General features: G+C 44.6%; 1 protein-coding gene across 2 annotated transcripts in view; it reads left to right on the top strand.

Moving 5' to 3' along the window:
- Positions 1-17882, top strand: part of VWC2 (von Willebrand factor C domain containing 2) — a 310713-nt gene that overhangs the window by 221545 nt on the left and 71286 nt on the right. The window lies entirely within an intron of this gene.

Raw genomic sequence — 17882 nt, 5'->3', positions numbered from 1 at the left:
CACCCAGGATTGTTCTGGGGCAAGAAATGGAATGACCCCACAATTTTGCAACTTTATTGACAGCCCCCACTTGGGGCTTCCACTTTGGTGGTTCCAGTGGAGCTATATGGCTCTCCCACGCAAGCCCGAATAAACTCAGGAAGCAAAAAGACTCTCATCCACATGGAGGGATCATCTATGATAAGATGTTGACCCTTGCCTATTGTTGCGTCCGTCGGTCTCAGACGGCTTTGACCCTTGTGCCTCACCTTTTTCTCTGCTCTCCCCGCTAGCCTTGGGAAGATGGCTGCTGCTGCGTCTGCAAGCCGCGTCCTCCGGCATCCCCAGAACGGCTATGGCAAAGCCTCACGCCATGTTTATCCTAAGGGCCTCCTAGGGTGTGCACGTACACGCCACCCACGTCTTTATCCACGTCATGGTGGGAACCTCGGGGACGTCCCGCTCGAGTGACGTCATGCCATCCGGGTATTTAGCCTACGCTGTTTGCTAGCTCGTTGAGTTAGCAAGGATTGAACTCGTCTGGTCTAAGCTACTCTGCCGCTTCCTTGCTGCCACTGGAAACCCTCTCTGCCCTTCGGGGTATACTCTAACCTGGGTACCCGCTCCTCGGGTGCCCTCTGCTTTATTTCAGGAGCCTTACCAGTATCAGGAACTCGCTCCTCGAGGGCCTGCTCTCCCTGCCTCGGTGCCTATTACCATCGACTTATGCCTGGTGGAATCATCAGCCTTACAGCTACTATCTAGTCAGTAATCTAATTCTCAGTCTATCTCATCTACATCTCTGCCGTGCTGGGAAAACTACACCTGGATATCCCTATACCATCTTGGTGAGACGGGTCTCCTCTGCCGAGGGTCCCTGGACTGCTACCTCTGGATCAACTCACTACTGTCACCTCTGGTGGTATACATCAGCTGTACAATAAAAGACAAAACTCTGTGTTTGTGCGTCCTGAGTCTAGCCCAGTACTGTGGCTTCCCGCGGGGCTCCTCCCCGGGGGCATGGTCTTCTCCCACAGTACCCAAGAATCCACTCAAACACCTCAAAACCATAACACCTATATACTTAATGACCAACGACAACACTTGACCAACTAGGTCTTGCTGATAACCCCAGCTAGACAAGCCAGCTTGGAAACATGAGTTATTTCTGATCTCCCATACCCTGTTGATCTAGGACAGGATTACCCAGAGTCTGACACTGTCTGGGACCAGGTGACAAATCACACTAGTTCAGCCCACAGTTTAGCTTTCCCATTGAGAGACCCAGACTTATACATCAGAGGATCTAAGATACTTAAACCATGATGACAACCCCAAGAAAAGAAGCACAGTGGTTGCCACCAAGAGAGGGCTTGGGCTAAAGTAGCCTTCCCAAGTATGCTCTGATCACTTAGTTGTCCCTCCAGAGAAAGATGGGGAGAGTAATCGGTATAGTTTTAGAAGTATCCAGGGAAAAGATAACTCATGTAAGTTTGCCCAGAAACATAGGGGAAGTAAGTAATAAAGCCAGTCTCTGAGTTTAAGAGCTATAACCCAATGTACCCCTTCCCTACAATGAAGAAGGAGAAGATGCCTGAAGTAGCTCAAGGAAATCAGGACAGTGAATCCCTTTAATGGGAAGTAACTCTTGTAGGAGCAGGCACTTGACCTGAGAATGTAAAGCTGAGGAGGGAGGAATATAAAGGATTCTTTATTTAGAAACCTCTTAAAAGACCAGGACAAGGCATTTCGGCTGGTCCACCTTAAGAGACAAACTAGGAGGGAATCCTGGGGACGGGGATTTTCCCTTAGCAGGGTGATAAGAGGGAGGGCCCAGGGGAACAGGCCCCAGGGAGCTGGATGATGGAGATAATATGCCAAGACTGCCTGTGTCTGACTGCTACTATTCTTGGTTTAAGCCCTGCTGAGGTAAGCAGGTATTTTTTCTGCCTTTGAGTTCTTATAAATAATAAAGGATTCTGGGAGGCAAGGCTAGAGTCCAAACTGGTCTATCCTTTGGCATCCTACTTAAGCCTCGGCTGCTCCCTATGGTACCATAGTCAATGATTAGTTATTCAGAGGGGTTTTCTGTGGCATATTGTGCTCTGTCTGGTCTCAGGTCCTTTTGTCAGCACCTCATGCTGTTAAAACATATCCTGCTTATCTTTTGGCTATGATATTTAAAGCAACCAAATTCAGATTTATCTCACTGCTCTTGTACTTTCCTTTCACCCACCAGGCATTTTGGTGGTTTCCTGCTGCTGCTTAAAGCTCTATGTAAAGATTTGCAGACATAAAGTAGCTATACTGCTAGAGAAAACAGTAAAAACAACTGTATTTTGTGCTTTAAATCCTATGTATACATCTATTCTGTCGATTCCATTTCTACATACATTAGCTAAAACAAGTGACCCCTTTCTGATCATTAACATTTCTATGAGTTAAAACAATTGCCTTTCTGAAGATGCTCATTCCTTCCTAAACCCACATTAGCAGATAGAGAGAAACTGACTTTAGAAAACATTTATGAGTCGTAGGTTGTTCCATGATGTTTGTAGTGAGGATAAAGAGGTAACAGAGAATTTATAGGAGCACTTCTGCCAAATGTTTAGTACATGAGCTAAAATGGACTTTGTAATAATAAACATTTTCTTCATCTAATAGTGAGCCAGAAGATGCCTATTGCTAGGCAACAGATCGCTCTCTTGCTATCCAGTACTTGAATGGGCAGTTCATACTCTCTTCCAGCACATGTTTTTATCTGAGATACATAGTAATGTATTGTAAGGCCTGCCAGTACCACACTACCCTTCAGTTTACTTTCCTAGAGACAAAACCTATTAACTCTGGGTTTCTTGCTCAGTCATAAAAAAAAAAATATTAGTTCTCCAATTTCTTGAATGATTAGGGCAGAAAGCATAGAGAATAGAAAAATATTAATTGCAATAGAAGCTCCCCTTCCTTCCCCTGAGAGAGTGTTCAGCAGTCTCAATCTGCTCAGTTTCCTAATATTTCAAATTTGACTGATTTTCTTGAAAATTACGGTGCTGAGATTATTGAGCGCTCCACGTTACTTGTTTCTTTTATTGCTGAACATGATTGAAGTGAAGTGATGAAAAGATATTTCCTCTTTGTATTATGGGCAGATGATCTGTATTTTTCCTGATTTCGCTGGTTCTACCCAGGAGAGAAGGAAAGATTTTCTTGTTCTCAGTGTTGCGGTCCCAGTCGTGGCAGCCGCGACTGGCCCCTTACCTCCTTGGCCCCGGTCCGTCTCCAAGGGTCTGCGGCCTGTTTCGCGGCATCCTCGCGGGGGGGGGGGGGGGGGGGGGGGAACGCCGCCGAGAAGCCCTGCCTGGATGCCTTCTCCCTAGGCGCGCGCACACTCCGCGCTTATAAAGGCCGTTTCCCGCCACTGGAAGCTCCGCCCCAACAATGACGTCAGACGCCGCGGCCTATGTAAAGCCGCCGTGGAGCCCAGGACTTTGCCTTGCAATGGGGTTCCTTGCAGTTCTCAGTTGCTCCATGCCCCGGAGTGCGCTATTGCGTTAGCGACTCCGTTCCTGCCTGAGACTTGTGTTCTCTCCGTGCTCAAGTCTTGCTTTTGTCTGGCTTGCTTGCAGTAACCTCTTCTGCTTCAGTTCCAGCTTGGGTCTGGTTCCAGTAGCCAGTCCTGCTTCAGCTCCTGTCTGGTTCCAGTAGCCAGTCCTGCTTCAGTTCCTGTCTGGTTCCAGTAGCCAGTCCTGCTTCAGCTCCTGCCTGGTTCCAGTAGCGAGTCCTACTTCAGCTCCTGTCTGGTTCCAGTAGCCAGTCCTGCTTCAGCTCCTGTCTGGTTCCAGTAGCCAGTCCTGCTTCAGTTCCTGTCTGGTTCCAGTAGCCAGTCCTGCTTCAGCTCCTGTCTGGTTCCAGTAGCGAGTCCTGCTTCAGCTCCTGTCTGGTTCCAGTAGCCAGTCCTGCTTCAGTTCCTGTCTGGTTCCAGTAGCCAGTCCTGCTTCAGCTCCTGTCTGGTTCCAGTAGCGAGTCCTGCTTCAGCTCCTGTCTGGTTCCAGTAGCCAGTCCTGCTTCAGTTCCTGTCTGGTTCTAGTAGCCAGTCCTGCTTCAGCTCCTGCCTGGTTCCAGTACCCAGTCCTGCTTCAGCTCCTGTCTGGTTCTAGTAGCGAGTCCTGCTTCAGTTCCTGTCTGGTTCCAGTAGCCAGTTCTGCTCCAGTTCCTGCCTGCTTCAGTCCTAGCCTGCTTCAGTTCCTGCCTGTCACCAGAGCCCTGCCTGCCTGCTTCAGCTCCAGCTTCAGTGATCGCCTAAGTCCCAGCAGCCGGGCTCCTACGGGCCCCTCCCGGGGAAGTACCGGCTTTCAGGGTGAATCACCTAAGTCCCAACGGCTGGACTCCTATGGGTTCCTCCCGGGGGAGTACCAGCTTCCAGGGTGAAGCTCACCTTCTGCTCCTGCCTGGTATCCGCCTCCCGACCTGTCACTCTCCAGAGACGATAGTACACCTCTCCCCAGTCTCTCACAGGTCAGCTAGAGGGTCCACTAAACACTTCACTCACAACACTCAGATCACAGGCTATTTCCTTAGGTTGTTCTTTTGTTCTCAGATATCCGTGTAAATGTGTTGTTAGGTATCAGAATTGAATGCTTTGTGTTTTTCCTTCCTGAACAACTCAAGTCTTTTATCAACTCCAGGAATGTTGTAGTCTTTCCTCCTGGATACCAGGTCTAGGTCTTGGGGGGGTTTTTATCCTTATTGATGTAACACTGCCGATGGCTCACGTTAGGCAGATTTTTTTGGTTTTGTTTAATTTCCTTATTTCTCCTAATATTTTCTGCGGGGAAGAAACAAACTTTTTGATAAAAGAGCATATGTATGTCAGCAACATGTGTACTTTTACCTATGTATTTTTGGATGTGTTTCTGGGATGAGATGAACTCAGGCGGGGGGTAATTCCACATGTGACTTTGAATTTATCAAAAGTATGCACATTTTTAGCCTGAACATATTAGCCATGCAGAAAGCAGGTACAAATTTGTATGGTTTATTTTTTTTCAGGAGGGAGGCAATAATCAGAGCCAAAGTACCTGCATAGTTTTGCTTTGACTATTTCAGCAAAACCCCATGGGTAAAAACTACCCACTGAGTTTGCTCAGACCACAGGTAGCTTGCTTGCGTACTCTTTAGTGCATCCCTAATCACGGCTGGGGAAGTAGTTTGGATTTTGAGATGTTTAACATATAGCCTGCTATTCCTCCCGAATCTTTCAGTGCACTCAGTACGGTGGGCAGTGAGTTTAGAGAGGACGAGTAAGGTGTCAGGGAAGAATGCTATCTCATGCTTGCTACATTCTCTGGGAACGGCCTTGACTTGCTTGTGCTAGCTGATCCTTTCCACTAGGAGTTCCATCACAATAGCAAATAGAAAAGCGGACAAGAACACTTTAGTCACTCTCTTCAAGTCAAATGATATGAATGTGATTCCAGTTATTCTCACGCCCACTTTAGGGTTCAAATGCCTACTTTCTACCCATTTTATAAAGTTAAAGCTCAGTTTTCAAAGGGTTTAGGCTCCTAACAATTGTGTGCTTAAATTGGGTCTTTTGAAAATGTAATAGGGCTGCATTCCTAAATTTAGTCTCCTAGTTGCACTAGGCACCTGAATGTAAGAGCCTAAAAAGTGGGTGGCTACGGGGGTGGAGTTAGGGCAAGGAAACAAAGGTGGTCGTTTTTCAAAATGCGATGGGCCGTTATCGCATGCGTTAGGGCCGTATAGTGTGCCATAATGCCCTAATGCACTCGATGACGACCGCATCGCGGCGATATCATTTCAATGAGGGAAAGGGGAGGGGTTTGGGCAGGGTTAAAAAAAATTGGGGGTGGGGGCCGGTTGCACTGCGGGCAATAACGTTTTACACATTATCGCCAGCAGTAGCACCGGAAATGGCTACACCTTTTGCAGGGGCGCTATGGGGGCGATAGTGTGTGACACGGTAGCAACTGCACTGAGTGCACACTATCGCACCCTCCCCCCCCCCCCCCCCCACGCTCCTTTTCTAGCCGCAGTTCTTCATTCTGCTATATTTATAGCGGAATGAAAAATCCTACGGAAAGTTAGGGAGTTAGCACTGATTTTCAGATATAGGCACCTAAATTACGAGCTGAAATCTAGGTAAATGAGTAGCAGGTCTAAATTTAGAAACCTAAGTTTTAGGCCCCTTAATTGATGTGACTTTCCAGCTGAATTCTTAGGCTTCTAAATTTGGCTGAAAATAGGTTCCTCTTTTAGGAGCCTAGATGTTTTTGGATCTCAGCCTCTTAGCATCTCAATACTTCCCTTAAATATGGCCATTCCATTTGATGGAAATCTTCTTCTGTATCCATAGAAAACATAATCTGGTTACCTTTATAGCTCAAGCTAAGTGGAAGAGATCCAGTACCATTCTGTTATTATCTGCTCCTTGCATTACTCTAATTAAGTCTGCCTGTTCTCTACCAATAATTTAGCAGGGTGATCATTCTAAGGAGTGGGTTAATAGCTTCGCTATAGTTTTCTCATCATCATTCAGCTGACAGGGTCTCATTAATGCAGCATGAATTTACTGTCTGAAGAACTGTCAGACTGATTTCATTGTGGATTTCTTTACCATGCCAGTGTTATTTGGGGAGAATTATGTGCCTATAGGAGATTTTAATAGTACTGTTAATCCTGCACTTGTAAAAACATGTTTAAGAGCTTTGCATTTTGTTAGGGATATAGGACTCTTTAAAAGGCATATATAGCAGATAAGCTTAATTAGAAAGATGGAAATAGAGAACATGGCAGCAGATAAGGACCTCAAGGTCCACATAGTCTGCCCAGCTCTATTCCTTCTGCACTGCCATAATCCCAAGTTCCTCTTTGACCTGTACAGAAACCTATACTATGCACTCTATCCTAGCCAATATAATGCATACTTCTTCTTTACTTGATATTCTGTAGCTAGAGTGCTGCTTTCCTTAGAATCAGCTGATAAAAATGGGGTCTTGGTCTGACCACCTACTCTTTTCTGCTTCCTTCCTTTTTTTGGCCTACTTCTAAAATGGAGTTTCTGAAAGAGCCTTTCAAGGGTACAGTAATAGAAAATACAGTGGGAAATAGTTTTAATTTATAGCACAATCTATTGAATAAAAATGCATTTGCTTTTAGTTTTGTTCGTCTGTTAGTGACACTGATACCACAAGCAAGCAGTGGTGTGCAGTCAGGGCCTTCAAGGGATACAGTGAATCCTCAGGCCTGGACCTTTTTTTTTTCAGTTGCACGTTTGTGCAGCCAATAAAAACAGCAGGCCTATGGCTGCCTGCAGGCTGCACCTTGTGGAGGGAGCCAATACAAAGAATGGGAATCCCAAAAGGGTTCCAGCAAAAAGTTTCCTTAGTGCAGCTAATAACAGATAGACCCTCTGGCAGGGAGCGCACAGAATAGGTCCACTTCAAAAAGCAAAAAGCCTGATGAAGCAGGGAGGCCTCACCAGGAAGGAAAACTCAAGACATTCTTTCTGCTCTGTCTCTAACCAAAAAAGTAAAACTATTCCCCTCCCCCTTTGAATTGCAAAATGATTGGGTTAAATAGTGGAAGGCAAGCAATCCTACCTCTTCAGGGAAGCAGAGGCCAAGGGGGATGGGAAGCTCCAAGTGTTGAAATACCTAGACTGGGACCTAGGGACATCTAGTGGCAGACTGGAGGGTTCGGCCACAGAAGTGAGCCTCAGATTTATAAGAGTGCGTTATATCAGTTGTGTTATGAAAAAGATATCCCAGATTTTTTGCTCCGGTTGTGGAATGTTGGAATGAAGATTAGAGATCGAGGGTTTCAGCTCCCGATATGGTACATTTCTTTGAGGTTACTAGTAAAATGTGTATTGATTCTAAGTTTCAAGAAATGTAATTTAAGCTTTTGGTATACTGATATGAGACTAAGGCTTACACAAATGGGCATTGTTTATTCAGATATGCGTGTTAAGTGTAAAATTGAAAGGTGATCTTTAATGCATAATTTGATGCTTTGTCCAAGGTTCTATGATGACTGGGAAGCAGTTTTGGGCACTACAGAAAAGATCACTTCCGTTGAGCCCCCATAAAAGGATTGTCTAAAGTTTATAAGAAATTTGTTTCTGTTGTTTTCCTGCTAGCCAAATTTTGTACACTAAAACAATGGATATGTGATAAACTCAGTGATATGCAACAAATGGCTGACTGGATACAATTGGAAAGACCTGATAGGAATGGATTTGCAAATTATCAAAATGCTTGGGAACACTTTTTATAGTCTTACACCAGCACAAATTCCACAACAACTTAAAGATCTACATAATTCACACGGGCCTAAGAGGTCTAAGAATATTATTGTAGGATTGGTGCAAATGGGTGTGAGCGGTTGTTTTGTTTCTAAGCAATCCTTAAGGCAGCTTTATATATATTTTTATTGCTGTTAAAATGTGATGAGATAGAATTATACTTTGGCTTGTTACAGTAAAGTGTAATTTTTGAGTTTGTATTGTATCTTATCTTAAACAAATAAAAAAAATTCTCTATGATCTGTACCCTACACTTAGGGGTAGATTTGAAAACGTGCACATGCGTGTCCATCTGTGCAGGCTTCCTGGCACGCACACATGGACGCTCCGATTTTATAATCCACACACGCATGTGCGGGCGGCGCGCACAGAGGGGGTGGGGGCTGAATATTGTAAGAGTATCCGTGGCGACGCAATCGGGCCTCCCCGAGTTCCCTCCCAGTCCAGTCCAATTAAGGAACGGACTGGGAGGGAACTTCCCTACCCCCACTGCCTAACCTTCCTTCCCTTTCCCCTCTCCACCCCGACCCCTAACCACTACCTACCTACACCAAATTTTAAAAAATTTTTTTACTTACTGCGCCTTGGGTACAGGAGCAATTTCTGCACGCCGGCCAGCTGCCGGCACACGCTTCCCTGAGCAGCGTACAATGCCGCTGTCCCGACCCGTCCCTTTAAAGAGGCCTGGCACTTGTTCACGTACCGGGCTTTACGTGCGTAGCCGGGCCTCTATGACAATTCGCGCAGGCCTTTTAAAATCTGCCCATTTGTTTGCAAGCTTGTGTTTATCTGTGAAGTGGTAGATGCGGGTAATTTTTACTGGTTGTCTGTATGGCCTCAGCAAAATTGGCCTGAGGAAGCCTGAACGCATTGGATTTTTGAAACAAAGCCAGGTGAGTCCTGATGAGACACCAGCAGAGAAGCCAGGTATTGCTGAAGTTAATGTCAAACCACAGAATTCTACCAAGCAGGTTTTAAGCACCATGGTGAGACCATGACTGCTGAGCCTTCAACACCCAGATATGGGTAAAATAACAGATAGGAAAAACAAACAAGTTGTTCCAGTGGCATCTGTCCAGGGAATAAGATATAGGTAAATCTCATCTCTTTTCGATTCCTGCTATATATGCAAATTATTTCCTCTCCTGTGATTTTCATTATTGCCCTGCCTTCATTTTAAGTTGGCATTTTCCTTTACCATTATCTAGAGATGTTTATTAAAAAAAAAAAAAGCAGTAGACTCCATTTTGGTTGGTTCTTAACTTTTTTAGTTAAGTCAGTCAGTGCTGGAGAATTATCAGAGCAAATAGATTGATCTCTTTTATTTCCACGAGATCTATATTAGTAAAGGGATTATCCTTTCCCACTCAACTGGAATCTGCTCAGATTACAGGGTACATTTGTTTTGAAACAACATGAAAATAACAACAAAATACTATGGAGTACATTTTCAAAAGGTTTTTGCACTTAAAGAAGCAATGTATGCGTGTATGTTTGACGTACGCATGAACAAGCAACTTTCAAAACAGGCAGCATGCATGTGTGTTCGTGTAGGGAAAGTGTGCGAGAACAAAGTGAGCATGTTTGTGGCGTGTCAGGATGTGGTTTAGAGATTTGTGCATACTTTGCTATTTTATAATGAATGTATGCACAAACATCATCAAGAATGCGCAGACACTTTTGCATCTGCTATTTAATGCGCCAAATTCAAGCCTGCATTGTCTTTTCTTGAGCTGGTGTATGGTGTGCTGGCTTCTCTCTGTGAGTGAAAAAGGTATCTTGTTAAAAATAGAGGCAGAGAAGGGGGGTGGGGGGGAGAGCTAAGTGGGAAATTGTTGTCCTTGTCCAAACTTGTGTTTGGCTATAATTTTTTTTTTTGTCAGATTTGTCCTCTCTGATACTAGGTTTGCTTTTATTCTTTCAGGATTCCTGCCATCTCTGCCATCTCGAGTTTCCTCACTCACTGCCGAGATCGATCTCTTTGCTGGGATGGCCATCTTAACCGCATGGCCCGCTTCCCGCAAGATGGCTGCTGCCCCCTCGACAGTCTTCACTTTAGAGGTGATTCCCCGCACTGTCATGACTAACCCAAAAGGGAAGAGCCATCTATATCTGATCTCTTCTTTACGGAGTGTCAAAGTGATTTCACGAAAGTCCATCCTCTTACGGAGTGTCACTGGAGATATATCCACAAAAACAGAGAGAGTGTGTGAGTCCCAGGCCCACGTTTGCTACTTCCGGGCGACCGTAAGCACTTTTTCCTTTACAGTAAAGCGATTGAAGCAAGCAATGATATCGTGGGGCTTATTTCCCACTTTTGGGCCGAGAGACCTATGTGCTTCTCTCTATCTCCACCTCTTGTTCAGCCGGCGATAACTCAGACCCTTGCTGCTGCCTCAGAAAAAAAGCGCACGACTTCTGAATAGTCACCTTGCAGTTGGAGAACTCTTCCGACTCCGAGATTCCACAAAACCGAAGGTTGTTTGTGCAGCTTTGATTCTCTAAATCTTATAGTTTAGACTGAAGCTCCGAGTTGTCCTGAGTAAGTTGATCAAATTGCTTTTGTAGTGATTCAGCTTTGGCTGACTGAGCATCCAGCCTCATATCACATTCGTCTACACGCCTTCCAGTGTTGGACATTTCCTCACGTATGTCTGACATCATGGTTAATAGCTCTTGTTTATTGTCTCTCATGTCTTTACGTAAATCACAGAACCATTGCCGGAATTCCTCTCTGGTTGGAATTTCATTAGTGCTCGGCTCCATGGTGTCGGCAGCCAAATCAGCCTCCGTCTCCTCATTAATTGAGAATGCCGCTTCTCTCTCCCCGGTAGGCCTGTCAGTATCAGTTGTTGTTTTGACATATGAAAATTGCTTGACATTGGGACCTTTTTTATTTTGTGCCATCTTGGCCGAGTATATTTCTTGAGGAGATCGAAGAGAATCCAAAATTATATCTGCTGTGCTGTGATTTCAATAATAATTGCTCGGGGGAAGCAGGAGCTTGGATTCAGGTGTTCATCTTGCTCTGTGGTGCTAGCACCCCCCTAAATATTATTTTCTAATATGTGTATGTAGAGTTGGTCAGTATTGCGTGTAAGAAATCCAAGACGTGTCAATGATTAATTAATTATCTGAAACCTTTTCCTAGCTTTTTATTGGACTTAGCTCTTCATCTCTATAGATGATATTTACTTAGAAAGGGTGATGTCCTGTAATCACCACCAAACACTCTTCTTTGCTACTGTATAGGCCTTGTATATTAGAAGACATCTAGATGTTTGTTTCTGGAGGTTTCCCTTTGTTGTATCTATCCTACATATGCCATTTACTGTAATATCTGTCTGGATGGGCAGCAGTTGAGGGATTGACAGTTCTGACCTTCCTTCAGGTGATTTTGCTCAAACTCTGAAGGGTTACAGGAGAATGAAGGGACAAGATAATGGTAACATCTCGGAGTCCCTAACAGCTTACAGCTTGGAGCTTCAAATATTCCTTTTGCCTGCATTTCTGGTAGAAGACAGGACACAGAGGGAACCTCAGAACTGAGAAGCTGACCTCCATTAGCTTGTGAGGCATCCATAGATGTTAATGTTGACAAGGCAGTGAAGAAATTTACAGCTGGAAACTAAGATCCTTGTGGTGGTTAGGTGTCTCCTACATGGGAGGAGAGCTGGTGTAATTTATTTATTTTTTTATTTATTTGGCTTATATTCCACTTTTTCAGGCAGTTCAAAGTGGTTTACATTCAGGCACTATAGGTAAGCAGAAAGAAGGTGAGGATTGGGCCTATAGTTACATCAGCCACCTGTTGAACTTCAGGTTGGCCTTATCACCATGGGGTAAGACTGAATTTGTGCTCTATTATCTTCATTGATACAACCAGCTTTTGGGAGATAGAGGTGGATGAGTAGAACTTGATGCAGATAGCTTCTGTTGAAAGGAATTCTTATGTGACATCTCTTCTTTGCTTAAGGATTTCTGTTAGTGAAAAAGCCGGTGAAAGGGCCACTAGATTTCTCCTCCTTGTCTCTCGGTTGTGTGATGTTAGTAGTGGTAAAGCAGACAAGGAGTATCCTTTTATAGGCTATACCATTGTGTGTGGCTGAGCTGCATTCATATCTCTGGCACTATGAGAAGGTCTGATCTAAGTAATAACTTAAAACTCTTGTAGGTTTCTGCCTATTGCAGCAAGGACATTCACAGGAGCTAAGTCTAGAATGCTGATGCAAATAAACTGGAGCTGAACTAAGGTAGCCATAAGGGTGGATGAGTGGAGGATAGAGATTAGAGGAAGAGGATGTATACCTAGCTACATGCCGACCAATGTGTGGGTGTTAGAAAGAGTGCAGTAGGCTGTCCTAAAAGGGGCTAGACTCAGAGATGACATGGAACATAGCATGTATATGAAGAAGACAAACACAAATGCTTACTCATTTAAAACTTTTGAAATATATTAAATATTTACAAACTTATAACAAACTTTAAATTAAAAAAGAGGGTAGGGGTGGCAAAATCTAGGGACATAAGTACATTTATTTATTATTTATTTATTTATTTAGTGCTTTTTTTATACCGACATTCATGATACAGATCACATCATATCGGTTTACAGAGAACAATGGGGCAATAACGTTAACATAAACAAATATAGCGAAAAGTTACAATAAGACAGGGGTATTCAAACTGGGAGGAGGAAGAGCCAGAGGCAAGAGTAACTCAGAACTAAATAATATCAGGTCATATACAATATCAGAATTGAGGTACATCGACTAGAGGCCTTGGAGTGTTCCTGTAGTTGGGGAGGTCCCAGATCAGGGGAAGGCTTGTAGAAATAGCCAAGTTTTGAGGTTTTTTTTAATGTCTGTAGACAGGGTTCTTGTCTAAGGTCAGGGGGCATAGCGTTCCAGATGGTTGGTGCCGCTATCGAGAAGGCTCGATCTTTGGTGGATGAGTGGAGTGTGGATTTGGCTGGATGAGGGTGAAGCGAGCCCTTGTAAGCTTCTCTGATGGGTCTAGAAGAGATGTGCAGCGTGAGTGGGTGGTGGATGTCGATGGGTGTTCTGTTATAAATAGCTTTGTGAATGATGGTGAGACATTTGTGTAGGATTCTAAAACTTACAGGGAGCCAGTGCAGATTTTTTAGGATGGGTATGATGTGGTCTCTTCTGTTGGAATTTGTTAAAATTCTGGCGGCCGAGTTTTGAAGCATCTGAAGCGGTTTGGTGGAGGAGGCGGGAAGGCCTAGTAGAATGGAATTGCAGTAGTCTAATTTGGAAAATATAGTCCTGAAAGTACAGAAGCAGTTTGAGTCTTTTTAGCACCAAAATTTGAAGAAGCAGTCCTTGGTTGTGTTGTTGATGAACTTTTTTAGATTTAATTGGTTATCAATTATGACTCCGAGGTCTCTTGCTTGGCTGACCAGGGTGTTGGTGTGGGTTGCTTGAAGGTTAACGTTGAGGTTGGGAGATATAAGGAGCATTTCTTTCTTGGACGTATTCAGAACAAGGTTTAGGTTAGTAAGGAGGAAGGTGATTTCTTGGAGACAATTGTCCCAGAACTTCAGTGTTTTGGAGAGGGATTCGGTTATTGGGATCAGGATTTGTACATCGTCGGGGTAAAGATAGTGTTTATGTTTTAGATTCGTAAGCAGCTGGCAGAGTGGAAGAAGGTATATGTTGAAGAGTGTGGGAGACAGAGAGGAGCCCTGTGGTACTCCTCTTGAGGAGTTGATGAGAGGAGAGGAGATTCCTTGTTATTGATCTTTACTTTGTAGCCTCTGTTCCTGAGAAAGGAATCGAACCATTTGAAGGCCGTACCTGTTATCCCGATGTCTGAAAGTCGTTTAAGGAGAATGGAGTGATTCACCGTGTCGAATGCAGCCAAGATGTCCAGAAGTACTAGAAGGAAGGAGTGTCCAGAGTCCATCCCCATGATGAGGTGATCTGAAAGGGAGATGAGGAGGGCTTCGGTGCTTAGTGATTTGCGGAATCCATATTGCGTTGGGTGGAGAATGTTGTGGTCTTCCAGGTATTCTGATAATTGGGTACTGACTAGTTTTTCCATGACCTTAGCCAAAAAAGGCAGGTTGGAGATGGGGTGGAAGTTGTTGGGTTCCCTAGTGTCTAGATTTGGTTTCTTGAGAAGGGGTTTGAGGGTGGTGATTTGTAGGACGTCGGGGAAGTTTCCTTGAGATAGTGAGCAGTTTATGATGTCCGCTAGGTACTTGGAGATGGTGTCTGGCACCAATAGGAGAAAAAATAAAAATTCAAACTCCATGAAAAGTTTTAGATTCGTAAATAGATTCGTAAATAGAAGGCCCCAAGATTCGTAAATAGAAGGCCCCAAGATTCGTAAATAGAAGGCCCCAAGAACCTAGGGTGCTGGGGAATGTGGTAGTCGCCACATGCCTACCAGCTTAAGAGCGGTCATGAAGCCATTTCACATAGCCTAAGGCTGATCCCCGGACTTTGACCCTATCACATCATAGGGACAAAGTCGGATCAATGCCATTTTGGAAAATGGCATTAACTGTGTCCTGAGCTAGGAGATGTTCTGAGACCCCAATATACACCAACGCAACTTCCTAGAGGTAGGGGGGCTGGGGGTGGGGTGGCGGTAAAGAAGCCCCTCCTTAGACCACCCAGGGTCTTTTTTTCTGGTTGGGGATGGGGAGGACCCATTAGACTCTAGGGATTATTTCATATGTTGACCGGGGGAAAGGAGCCAATGGAGAGATTATTGGATGGGAGGAGATTGTGCTTGGGATGGGGCAATGATTTTAACACCTAGTGGATGGGAGTGGGAAGGGGTTTGGGAATCACTGCACATTTTCATGGAGTTTGAATTTTTATTTTTTGGAGCTTGGTTGCCCCCATAAGCGGTAGGGGTCTGGCAGGGGTCTCAAAATTCTCTTGGGGGCACTTTAGCACATTCGGGGAGTGATTTTTCAGGCTGCTTGTCTATTTAAATTTTATCGCAGGATCATTAAGGACCTATGCTAGCATCCCAATGCTCCTGTGATAAAATAACTATACCTCCCTCAAACACAAAAAAAAAATAACAGGACTGATTTTATTCTAAGTCAGCTGCATTATTTAATTTACATAGGATTAGGTATGCATGAGCTGCTTTTCATAGATGTACAAAATTCATGCATTCAAATGCCTTGCAAAGCAGCTCATTGTAATAAGAGCGAGTTTCAGGCCAAAAAATCGCACAATTTTGCCACAATATGGCTATATTGCATGATATATAACATGTATCGTGCATTAAATGCTGTTTAACATGCATTGTAGCCATTTCAAGGCTTAGTAAATCTAGGCCTCAGATTGTTTCTGTGCCATCATTGCTGTTAAGCCAAGGCACACTGCCTGTTCCAAGTCACTGAAGTCCTGCCAAACCTCACCAGAGTGTTCCATCATGTTTAAGCTCTGTCATGATGTCAAATCTTTTAAATGTTCAAGTCAGCATTAAAAAATACAAAACATTCCCCCACTGTCAGTGGATTTTAAGTTTGCTAGAAGGGATGCGAGAGAGAACAAATGAAGATGCAATTTTTTAAGTCATTTCATTTACATGCACTAACTGCTGCCACAAACAGACTGTAGCAGCTTACAAATTACATCTCATAAGTGCAAACAAACATATGTCATTAAAACATTGTCATTTAAATATATTTATTTATTTGTTTATTTAAAAGTATTTCTTTCCCGCACTCTCCACAGTTCAAGGCGGATTACAATAATAACAGACATAATAAAATAGACAGTACAATCAATATATCCGTCACATCTCTCACTTGGGTGGGTTTCAATAATAAAAGACAAAAAAAAAAAATCATAAATACAAAATACAATATTGTCAATTCATGATCTTTAGTAAATACCATGCTAGTAAGGATCTAGGAGGTGCAAAGTGGTGTACCTGAAAAAGAAAAAAGGAGTTTACTCTCCTTCTGTGAACACTGTCTTAAAGAAATATGTCTTTAATGCCTTTTTGAAAACATGAGCATCTTTTAAGCTGCTCATTAATAGTGGTATGGGGCCTGAAGTGGTTAACACTCTTTCCTGGGTCATTGAAAGGCGAGCAGATTGAATAGAAGGTACATCAAGTAAAAACTGAGAGGAAGATCTTATAGTTCTCAAAGGAGTGTGTCTTTTTAATACTGAGTTAATCCAGGGCGGAGAGATATTATTCAGGAGGCTGTGCACAATTGTTGCCATTTTATAGTGAATGTGTTGTCATATTGGTAGCCAGTGTAGTTGTTGAAGAACAGGTATGATATGTTCATGAACTTTTGTGCCAGTTAAAAGTCATGCAGCATCATTTTGTATTAGTTGAAGTGGTTTGATTACGTATTGTGGCAATCCTGTTGCGCGTCCAGGCCTCGTGGGTGCCGCGACCAGGCCTGCTCACCTCGCGCTGCCCTCCACTAGCTCCAGTCTCGCTGTTGCTGCCAGCTCCCGGCGCCCCGACGCTCCCTGACGCTCCCCGCGGCCCTCTCCGGCTTCCTCCATGCCGCGGAGCTCCCGTTGGGGCTCCGTGTCTTCAGTCACCTTGGCCCTGCCCCTAGGCGTGCACACGCGGATGACATCCTCAGCTTTAAAGGGCCAAGCGCGGGAAACCCAAACCGGATGCAGTGTGATGACATCACCTAGTAGCCCTATAAATAGCGAGGCCCTGTCCCCAGGACCTTGCTTTGGCAATCGGGTCGACACCATGGTGTGCTAGTTTGCCTAATCCTGTGTTCCAGCATTCCTTGTTCCAGTGTCTCCTTGTTCCAGTGTCTACTTGGTCCATAGTCTCCTTGTTCCTGCATCTCCGTGTGCTCCTGTGTCCCTACTCAGGTAGTACCTTCTCAGACTGATCTCTGGTACTGACCTGACTACGATTGGACTGACCTTGGTATTGACCCCTGCTTTGGTTGACCACTTCTGGATGGATACTCTGGCTTTCACCCTTGCGCTTCACTCGGACACTCTCTTCTGGCCTTCTGTGACTATCAGACCGACCGGCTTGGATTCCACCGGCAGCCTTCACCTGACTAGACCTGCAGGCGCTACCTGCCTCACCCGGAGAGCCTTCCTGAACTGTTACCTCCCTGAGGTCTCCAGAGCTTCCAGTTCAGGTCTAGCCCATCCTCTCTGCCTCGGCCGCGCACCCTTACTCCTGGTGGGCACACCCCTCCGCTACCTCTCCGGGAGACTATCTGAGGCCCACCTAAGTCCAGGCGGTCCGGGTACCCAAGGGCTCAACCTGTGGAAACCCTGGACTGTTATTGGTGAAGCTCCAGCTAGCCTCTGTCTCCTTGTGTGCTCCGCCTCCTGGTGGCAGGCGCTCTCTGGGTCCGACCATAGGGCCGTACCAATCCTGCACCAGGCCAGGGGTCCACCTCCAGCGCAACAAATCCTATGTAAAGAGAATTGCAGTAATCGAGAACAGGATGAATTATTGTCTGAAGAACTGTTCTAAAGTCTGTGGGGTCTTAACAATGTTTTGATATGTCGAAGCAAACTGAGGTCTATAATGATGCTCACATTTCTGACCTCAGTTGCCAGTTTTGTTTGATAATTGTCAA

This window comes from Rhinatrema bivittatum, chromosome 2 (assembly GCF_901001135.1).
Source record: "Rhinatrema bivittatum chromosome 2, aRhiBiv1.1, whole genome shotgun sequence".
In the NCBI taxonomy this organism is placed as follows: domain Eukaryota; kingdom Metazoa; phylum Chordata; class Amphibia; order Gymnophiona; family Rhinatrematidae; genus Rhinatrema; species Rhinatrema bivittatum.
Note: the sequence above shows the minus strand (reverse complement) of the source record. Positions and strands in the feature narration are given on the sequence as shown.